The following is a 9980-nucleotide window of genomic DNA, read 5'->3' on the forward strand; positions in this document are numbered from 1 at the left end:
AAGTACAGGTACTGTTTTATTATTACAGAGAAAAGGGAATCATTTAAACATGAAATAAACCCAATAGGGCTGTTCTGCCCCCAATAAGGGGTAATTATATCTTAGTTGGAATCAAGTACAGGTACTGTTTTATTATTACAGAGAAAAGGGAATCATTTAAACATGAAATAAACCCAATAGGGCTGTTCTGCCCCCAATAAGGGGTAATTATATCTTAGTTGGGATCAAGTACAGGTACTGTTTTTTATTACAGATAAAAGGGAATCATTTAAGCATGAAATGAAAGGTTAGTACTGATGATAATAACGGCATTATACTAATTAAGTCATGTTATCAGCCAGAGTGATTTACATGGCACTCTGGTTTGCTGCTGAAAAGAAGGAATTTGTGAGGCGCCAATAGGTGTGACTGCCCTGGGCCTTACAACTAGGAGTAATGGGGGAAAGTAGGTAAGATGGAAAAACTAGGGCAAGATGGAGACAGTAACATCAGATGGTGGCAGTAAACCAAGATGGTAACAGTAGGGCAAGATGGAGACAGTAGAATTAGATTATGTCAGTAGATAAAGATGGTGACAACAGGGTGAGATGGAGAGAGCAGGACAAGATGGTGACAGTAGATCAGATGGTCACAATAGGGCAAAATGGATACAGTAAGATAAGATGGTGGCAATAGTTCAGGATAGTGCCAGTAGGGCAAATGGAGACCATAGGGAAAGATGGCGATGCTAGAGTAGTTCCTATATGGAAGTTTAAAAAGTGCTTTATTGTATGCAGTTTTGTGGCTAGAATTGCATTCACCCTATTTACCTTATTATATACTTTTTAGGACATCAGTATAATGGCCACCCCCCAGCACCCAGATTGGATTTATTCTATTGACCTTCTCCTAGAACAGCAGAATTTATAGCAAATGTGAAACCAAAGAGAATATTCCAACTGTGAGGGCTGTGTGTATTGGCAAATAGGATTGTATAAATGTGATAATAGCCATAGAATGGGCTCCTGTTACACCTCCCCTTGTGCTTTTGTTTATCCCCTTTAGTACATCAACGAGTGGCGCGGCTGGGATCCGTTTAGCTCATTTCTCAATGTGGGATGAATAATTTAGTTTATATCTAAAAGATGAAAACAACAAATCAATACTTAGGTGAGATTGTTGCCCAGGGTATAATGTGGGTTATTTTAGAAGAGGAAAAAAAACCCAAAAACAAATAGCAGATAAGGGGCTGCTGGGAGTTGTAGCAGCTTGGGGGTTGCAGATCAATCAGCCCTTGTAAAGTTAATAAGATATATAGAAGTCTTAACCAAAGTTTTTCTTTTTATTTACATGATTTCACACTTCACAACACTTTTGATTTCTTCCCATCCCTTGCTCCTCTGCTTCTTCCCTTGTCATTCACACAGTTGAACTCTCTCCTCACTTTTCCTTCCTTTTACCTCTCTACAACCCCTTAACAAAATGTATTAACACAAAACATATGTATTAATAATAACATTAAAATTATTCCCCCCCAGCAGGTCTTCTAACATTTCTATTAAGTATTACTATGACATTATCTTACCATACTCTGCATACTGGGGCTGATACTGCACCAGTGCAGTTTTCCATGACAACCAATCAGATTCTTGCTTATATTAACTAGTAATCAGAGCTGTATTTCTATAGAGGCGCCCGGGGTCTCGTGTCTAGGGCAGCAGCAGTACATGGGTGTTTGTAGTATGTATATTACAAGAAAAATTAAGTTGCTAAATCTGTTAATCCAGTCTGTAAATTCATAATGGATATCCTGGCCTGCCAGGGTCTGTTTCCCCTAGAGCAGGGATCCCCAACCAGTGGCTCGGGGGCAACATGTTACTCACCAACCCCTTGGGTGTTGCTCCCAGCAGATGATTATTTTTTTATTTTTTTTAAAAAAGTTTATTTTTCTTTTTATTGATAGTGAAATAAAATGTTAACGTAAACAAACAGGTTACATATGTGAATATGAGTGGTTGGTACATGGTTACTTTACACAATACAAGTTAGTTATACAGATTTATTATCATGAATACAGTTTTGTTGCATAGTGTTGATACGGACACATTTTTTTTAAGGGGTGGGGGACCCATTTGATTCACACCACGTGGCCCAGATTTTTTCAAATTTCCCGTGTGCCCCCCTGGTCTCATAGGTAAGTTTTATAAGGGGTAGGGCGGCGTTGACGAGTTGTTGCCAGAGTTCGAGCGTAGGTACACTGTTGCCCATCCATCTCATTATAATTGCTTTTTTGGCGTAGAATGTAAGGGATCTAAATCTTATTCTGGCTGCATTGGTGGGGAGCATATCCTCCACCATGCCTAGGAGACAGGTTGTGGGATTGATGACATTGGGTAGCGCTAGCACTGTTGAGATAGTGTCCATCACAGCAGTCCAGAACTGCGCTATGGGGGGGCAGCTCCAAATTAGGTGAATAAAGTCCGCTCGGGGGGATTTGCACCTGGGGCAGCAATCGTCAGGCGCTTTGCCAAACCGGTGGAGTTTTGTGGGTGTAATATATAGTTGGTGCAGGACCTTGTATTGGATCAACCTGTCCCGTATGGAGATAAGGAATTCATAACAGGTTTCTGTTGTTTCCTCCCAGTGCTCTAGTGTTAAGCTGGGAATAGCGGTAGTCCACAGGTTGTATGCATGTTCGAAGGGTTTGACATTAGTTGCCAGAAGGTGGGTATATATTCTAGATAGGAGCTTTTTGGTTTGGGGTTGGTATAGTGTTGCTTCTAGGTCCAGTGAGACCAGGGTTGGGGTTAGGGTTTGGAACTGCGCCTGAAAGGCGTGCCTGAGCTGTAAGTATCTAAATAGATGTAGGTGCACTTGGGGTGCTTTCCTTCGCAGTTGATGATTATTTTTTAATTCCTGGTTTAGAAGTTTTGGTTGCAGAAAAAGTAGGTCAGCTGCCAAACAGTCTCCTCTAGGCTGTCAGTCCAAATAGGAGCTACCAAATAACCAGCCTCAGTAAGCTTATTTGGCACCCCCAGGTACATTTTTCTTGCTTGTGTTGCTCCCCAACTCTTTTTACATTTGAAAGTGGCTCACAGGTAAAAAGGGTTGGGGATCCCAACTTAATAGTCATGCCACTGCTTCCAGCAATTTTCTCATGAATAGATATCCATTGGACACACTATAAATCCAGTGATATAAACTGCTTATCTAGGGGTTCTACATAGCATGGAGCCAGGAGTGGTCGCCTCCTTTTGTTCACGCCGTCGGGGGCACACAACGGAAGACACCTTTTTCCATCTCACCATGATCATAGTAAGCCAGTGATCCCCAGCCTTTTATATCCGTGAGCCATATCCAAATGGAAAAGGCTTTGGAGAGCAACACAAGCATGGAAAACGTTCCTGGAGGTGCCAATGAGAGCTATTATTGGCTATTTGATAGCCCCTATGTGGACTGGAAGCCTACAGAAAGCTCTGTTTGGTAATTACACTGGGTTTTTATGCAATCAAAGCTTGCCTCCTAACCAGAAATTCAAAATAAGCACCTGCTTTGGGCCACTGGGAGCAACATCCAAGGGGTTAGTGAGCAACATGTTGCCCCTGAGCCACTGGTTGGGGATCACTGTTAAGCTGTTAGCCAGTGGCACGGCAGCAGGAGACTAAATAAAATATCAGTAACCATAGAAAGTAGGAAATAAGGAATATATGTAGATATGGGAAACAATAAGGCAATCCATTCAACAAGGTTGCTTGTACTATTACTTACCATTTCTACCTCAAGAGACCACTAGAAGCGCTAATGCAATTGAATAAGGCCCCCAACTCCTGTTTATCTAAGAATAAGAATATACCAGAGGCTCTACAATATGCCGTGCCCATGGATGGTTCCATAGAATGAAAGCTAGTGTGCATCCATCAAACATACCCCCCGGAACCATATCTTTTCCCTGGGATGCCTGTGATTCCATCATCATCATCACTGCTCAGTCCCCAAAGCCATTAAATCCACACAATAATGGGCCTTTATTAGCATTACTGAGTATCCTCCTCTTTCTATAAATCACAGCGAGGGAAAGAAATGCTATCTACCCAGCGGCAATGAAATGTCATCTGGGGAAAAAGCCTGAGTGAGATAATGAGAAGTTAGCAATGAATTATGAAGAAATCGTAATTATACATGGAACGTGGGATAAAAGACACGAGTAGCTGTGACCATACATGGTAATTGCCCCCCCTGGGATACAGTGCAATGGCTACTTGAACGGATGAATTGGTAATTGAGATGGGAAAGGTTTCCTGTACGTGTGTGCGCATTCCCATCTCTCCCCGGGAGCAAGGCCAGGCTCAGAAACTCAAGCGCTCGTCACTCTTTTATATTCCCTGGATAGGAATAAAGGGCTGCACACTGCTTGGCCCCCTTTAAATAAATACTGCAAAGGAACTGTGGGAAGATACATTAAAGGGAATGTAAAGTGAAAAATAAAATGTTGCCTATTGAAATAAAATGTAATTCTAAGCATCTTTCTAATATACATTTATTACACTTTTTAAATGCACTTCTCAGGGCTGCATTGTTGTGCCACATCAGGGGAACTGGTAACCTGTCAACTGTCATCTCTCCTATAATTACCACTTACCACTTATAATTACTACTGTCTCCATCTCACCCTACTATATCCATCCTGCCCTACTATTTCCATCTTGACCAACTATGTCCATCTTCCCTACTGTCTCCATCTTACCCTACTATTACCATCTTCCCTACTGTCTCAATTTTGCCCTACTGTCTCCACCTTGCCCTACTATCTCAATCTTGACTTACCATCAACATCTTCCCTACCATCACCTACTGACATCTTCCAATTTTATTTCCTTCATGCCCTACTCATGCCATCTTGCTCTACTGTATGTAGTGGCTGCAGTGCTTTGACTACTTTATTTATTACACAAATATGCTAATAGGTCCTTCCCAGGCAACAGATTATGGAGAAATGGGCCAGCACATAATATATGAGCTGACATCCAGCTGCTGATTAGTATTTGCTGGTATTGAGCAGCAGCTGGATGTGTCGGTATGGCCCTGGTGGTTGGAAAGAAAAAGCATGGACTGTAGTCAGTTCTTTGCAAAGCACGTTTCGCTATCGTTTCTAGCAGCTGGTCAACTCCAGATTGTGGGTTAGACCGAGCGCTGGCACAATAGTGTGTTTCTAGCAGCTGGTCAACACTACAGCGTGGGTTAGACCGAGCGCTGGCGATTTCTTTCTGTGTTTTGTGTACAAATTGTAGCCAAATTTTGCTTCTAGCTGCTATGTAGCCTTTAAACCAATGAATCACTAATGAGCTGGGGCTTAAAAGCTCCCTACTTTTCCACTAGAGCCTTTTTGAGCTAAAGGTAGGTGCAATAGGTCTTACTACTCACTCACATTGTTTGCTGGGGGACTTTATTTTAATTTAATTGCATCACTCAAAGTCATTAGGCAGTGTAGGACTCACGTGCAATGAGGGGCCTTGACGTGGCACGTGAGCTTACATATTTTAGCCAAAGTGTGGTACTAACACCTCATTTTTTGTAAAAATTATCTTTAACCCTTTTACTGCCAGCCATTTTGGTCAAAGCGGAACTTGTATTGCCAGACAGTTTTTGAACATTTTGCACTGTTTCACTTTAGGGGCCTTTCCTCGGGGGGACTTTTAGTTTACCAAGGAAAACAATATATCGTTTTTTTCAGAACAACCTAAGCTTTCAAAATATGGTAGAATTTTTGTGTAATTCCAATTCTGTAACAAGATATAGGCTTCTAAATGTCTAAAAATGCAAAAAAAATCAAATTTTCCATAATATAATCACACATACTAGAAACAAAAATTATTTTATGCACGAATATACAACTGATTTGGAAAGTCCCATGTCTCCTGAACGTGCCAATACCAAATATATATAGTTTTATGGAGATTTCTCACTTGTATAGGTCAAAAACTCCCAGCAGTACACTACCAAATTCCCAAAGCACTGCTCCAAAAAAACTGCATACTTTGGATTTCAAGGCCAAAATTCCACTAACAGAAGGTTTATCCCAGAAAATTGTACATTTTTGGAAAGAACAGATTCTGGGGAATACAGAATAGGCACAACTGTCTGTCTACTCCAAACTATCAAGTCGCAATGCTTTCCTAAAGTTATTGGTTTTTATCAAAATTTGTGATTTTTTTTAAAAATCGCTTCAAAGCTTCCAGTCTATAGTATCTTATCTCCTACAGGTCATAAAGTAACCAAATAAAACACCCTAAATATGAATGCCTGGGGTCCACTGAACAGTTTGATGCCCAATATGTATAGGTTTACCTAAGTATGTGGCATGTAGGGGCCCCAATGTGAACATACCCCATATGAACTGTCATTTCTGTCATTTCAGCTTCTGCAAAATCAACACATTTACATCATTATATGTGGGATGAAGCTAGTAAAAAGTACGCTCACCCCAGAAAGTCATATATTTTTGGAAAGTACACATTCCCCCGAATCTAAAAATGGGTACCCATGTCTTTCTACTCCAAAGTACCAAGCCGCACAGCTTTTCTAAAGTTAGCAATTTTGATGACATTTCCAAAAATCCCCTCAAAGCTTCCACTTTGAAGCATCTTATCTCCCACATAGCATTAGGTACCAAGATAAAACACCCTGAATTTGAACGCCAGGGGTCCACTGAACAGTTTGATGCCCAATATGTATAGGTTTACCTAAGTATGTGGCATGTAGGGGCCCCAATGTGAACATACCCCCATATATACTGTCATTTCTGTCATTTCAGCTCCTGCAAAATCAACACATTTACATCATTATATGTGGGATAAAGCTACAAAAAGTACGCTCACCCCAGAAAGTCATATATTTTTGGAAAGTACACATTCCCCCGAATCTAAAATGGGTACCCATGTCTTTCTACTCCAAAGTACCAAGCCGCACAGCTTTTCTAAAGTTAGCAATTTTGATGACATTTCCAAAAATCCCCTCAAAGCTTCCACTTTGCAGCATCTTATCTCCCACATAGCATTAGGTACCAAGATAAAACACCCTGAATTTGAACACCAGGGGTCCACTGAACAGTTTGATGCCCAATATGTATAGGTTTACCCAAGTATGTGGCATGTAGGGGCCCGAATGTGAACATACCCCCATATATACTGTCATTTCTGTCATTTCAGCTCCTGCAAAATCAACACATTTACATCATTATATGTGAGATAAAGCTACAAAAAAGTACGCTCACCCCAGAAAGCCATATATTTTTGGAAAGTACACATTCCCCCGAATCTAAAATGGGTACCCATGTCTTTCTACTCCAAAGTACCAAGCCGCACAGCTTTTCTAAAGTTAGCAATTTTGATGACATTTCCAAAAATCCCCTCAAAGCTTCCATTTTGAAGCATCTTATCTCCCACATAGCATTAGGTACCAAGATAAAACACCCTGAATTTGAACGCCAGGGGTCCACTGAACAGTTTGATGCCCAATATGTATAGGTTTACCTAAGTATGTGGCATGTAGGGGCCCCAATGTGAACATACCCCCATATATACTGTCATTTCTGTCATTTCAGCTCATGCAAAATCAACACATTTACATCATTATATGTGGGATAAAGCTACAAAAAAGTACGCTCACCCCAGAAAGTCATATATTTTTGGAAAGTACACATTCCCCCAAATCTAAAATGGGTACCCATGTCTTTCTACTCCAAAGTACCAAGCCGCACAGCTTTTCTAAAGTTAGCAATTTTGATGACATTTCCAAAAATCCCCTCAAAGCTTCCACTTTGCAGCATCTTATCTCCCACATAGTGTTAGGTACCAAGATAAAACACCCTAAATTTGAACGCCAGGGGTCCACTGAACAGTTTGATGCCCAATATGTATAGGTTTACCTAAGTATGTGGCATGTAGGGGCCCCAATGGGAACATACCCCCATATGATCTATCATTTCAGCTCCTGCAAAATCAACACATTTACATCCTTTATGTGGGATAATGCTACAAAAAAAGTACATTCACCCCAGAAAGCCATATATTTTTGGAAAATACACATCCCCCCGAATCTATAATGGGTAAATATTTCTTATTGCTACAAAGTACCAAGCTGTAAAGCTTTCCTAAGTTTGCAGATTTATATGACATTTTCGAAAATCGCATAAAAATGTTGCAATTTGCCGCATTTATCTCTCACAATTTCTTGATAAAGATCAGATAAAGACAAATCACCCCAAAAAGGAACACCGGAGGTCTACTGAACAGTTTGATGCCCAATATGCATAGATATACCAAAGTCTGCGGTATGTACTGAACCCAAAATGAAAATAGCGCATAAGGATTTCTCGCCTGCCAGCTCAGCTTTTGCACACAGAGCCCCCTGTCAGTGTATTATGTGCCAAAACTTCCCCTAACCATACAGTGACCCCCACAAAACCATATATTTTTGGAAAGTACACATTCTGACAAATCCAACAAGGGTAAAGAGTCCTTTCTACACCAAAGTACCAATCTGCAGAGCTTTCCTAAAGTTATTGGTTTTTATGACATTTCAGAAAATCGCCTAAAAATGTTGCAATTTGTCGCATTTATCTCACACAATTTCTTGCGTACAAAGGCAAGTCACCCCAAATAGGAACACCAGAGGCCTACTGAACAGTTTGATGCCCAATATGCATAGATATACCAAAGTCTGCGGTATGTACTGAACCCTAAATGAAAATAGCGCATAAGGATTTCTCGCCTGCCAGCTCAGCTTTTGCACACAGAGCCCCCTGTCAGTGTATTATGTGCCAAAACTTCCCCTAACTATACAGATCCCCCACAAAACCATATATTTTTGGAAAGTACACATTCTGACAAATCCAACAAGGGTAAAGAGTCCTTTCTACACCAAAGTACCAATCTGCAGAGCTTTCCTAAAGTTATTGGTTTTTATGACATTTCAGAAAATCGCCTAAAAATGTTGCAATTTGTCGCATTTATCTCACACAATTTCTTGCGTACAAAGGCAAGTCACCCCAAATAGGAACACCAGAGGCCTACTGAACAGTTTGATGCCCAATATGCATAGATATACCAAAGTCTGCAGTATGTACTGAACCCTAAATGAAAATAGCGCATAAGGATTTCTCGCCTGCCAGCTCAGCTTTTGCACACAGAGCCCCCTGTCAGTGTATTATGTGCCAAAACTTCCCCTAACTATACAGAGACCCCCACAAAACCATATATTTTTGGAAAGTACACATTCTGACAAATCCAACAAAGGTAAAGAGTCCTTTCTACACCAAAGTACCAAGCCGCAAAGCTTTCCTAAAGTTATCGGTTTTTATGACATTTCAGAAAATCGCCTAAAAATGTTGCAATTTGCCGCATTTATCTCACACAATTTCTTGCGTACAAAGGCAAGTCACCCCAAATAGGAACACCAGAGGCCTACTGAACAGTTTGATGCCCAATATGCATAGATATACCAAAGTCTGCGGTATGTACTGAACCCTAAATGAAAATAGCGCATAAGGATTTCTCGCCTGCCAGCTCAGCTTTTGCACACAGAGCCCCCTGTCAGTGTATTATGTGCCAAAACTTCCCCTAACTATACAGATCCCCCACAAAACCATATATTTTTGGAAAGTACACATTCTGACAAATCCAACAAGGGTAAACAGTCCTTTCTACACCAAAGTACCAATCTGCAGAGCTTTCCTAAAGTTATTGGTTTTTATGACATTTCAGAAAATTGCCTAAAAATGTTGCAATTTGTCACATTTATCTCACACAATTTCTTGCGTACAAAGGCAAATCACCCCCAATAGGAACACCAGAGGCCTACTGAACAGTTTGATGCCCAATATGCATAGATATACCAAAGTCTGCGGTATGTACTGAACCCTAAATGAAAATAGCGCATAAGGATTTCTCGCCTGCCAGCTCAGCTTTTGCACACATAGCCCCCTGTCAGTGTATTATGTGCCA

The sequence above is a fragment of the Xenopus tropicalis genome, chromosome 5, assembly GCF_000004195.4.
Source record: "Xenopus tropicalis strain Nigerian chromosome 5, UCB_Xtro_10.0, whole genome shotgun sequence".
NCBI classification, from domain to species: Eukaryota; Metazoa; Chordata; class Amphibia; order Anura; family Pipidae; genus Xenopus; species Xenopus tropicalis.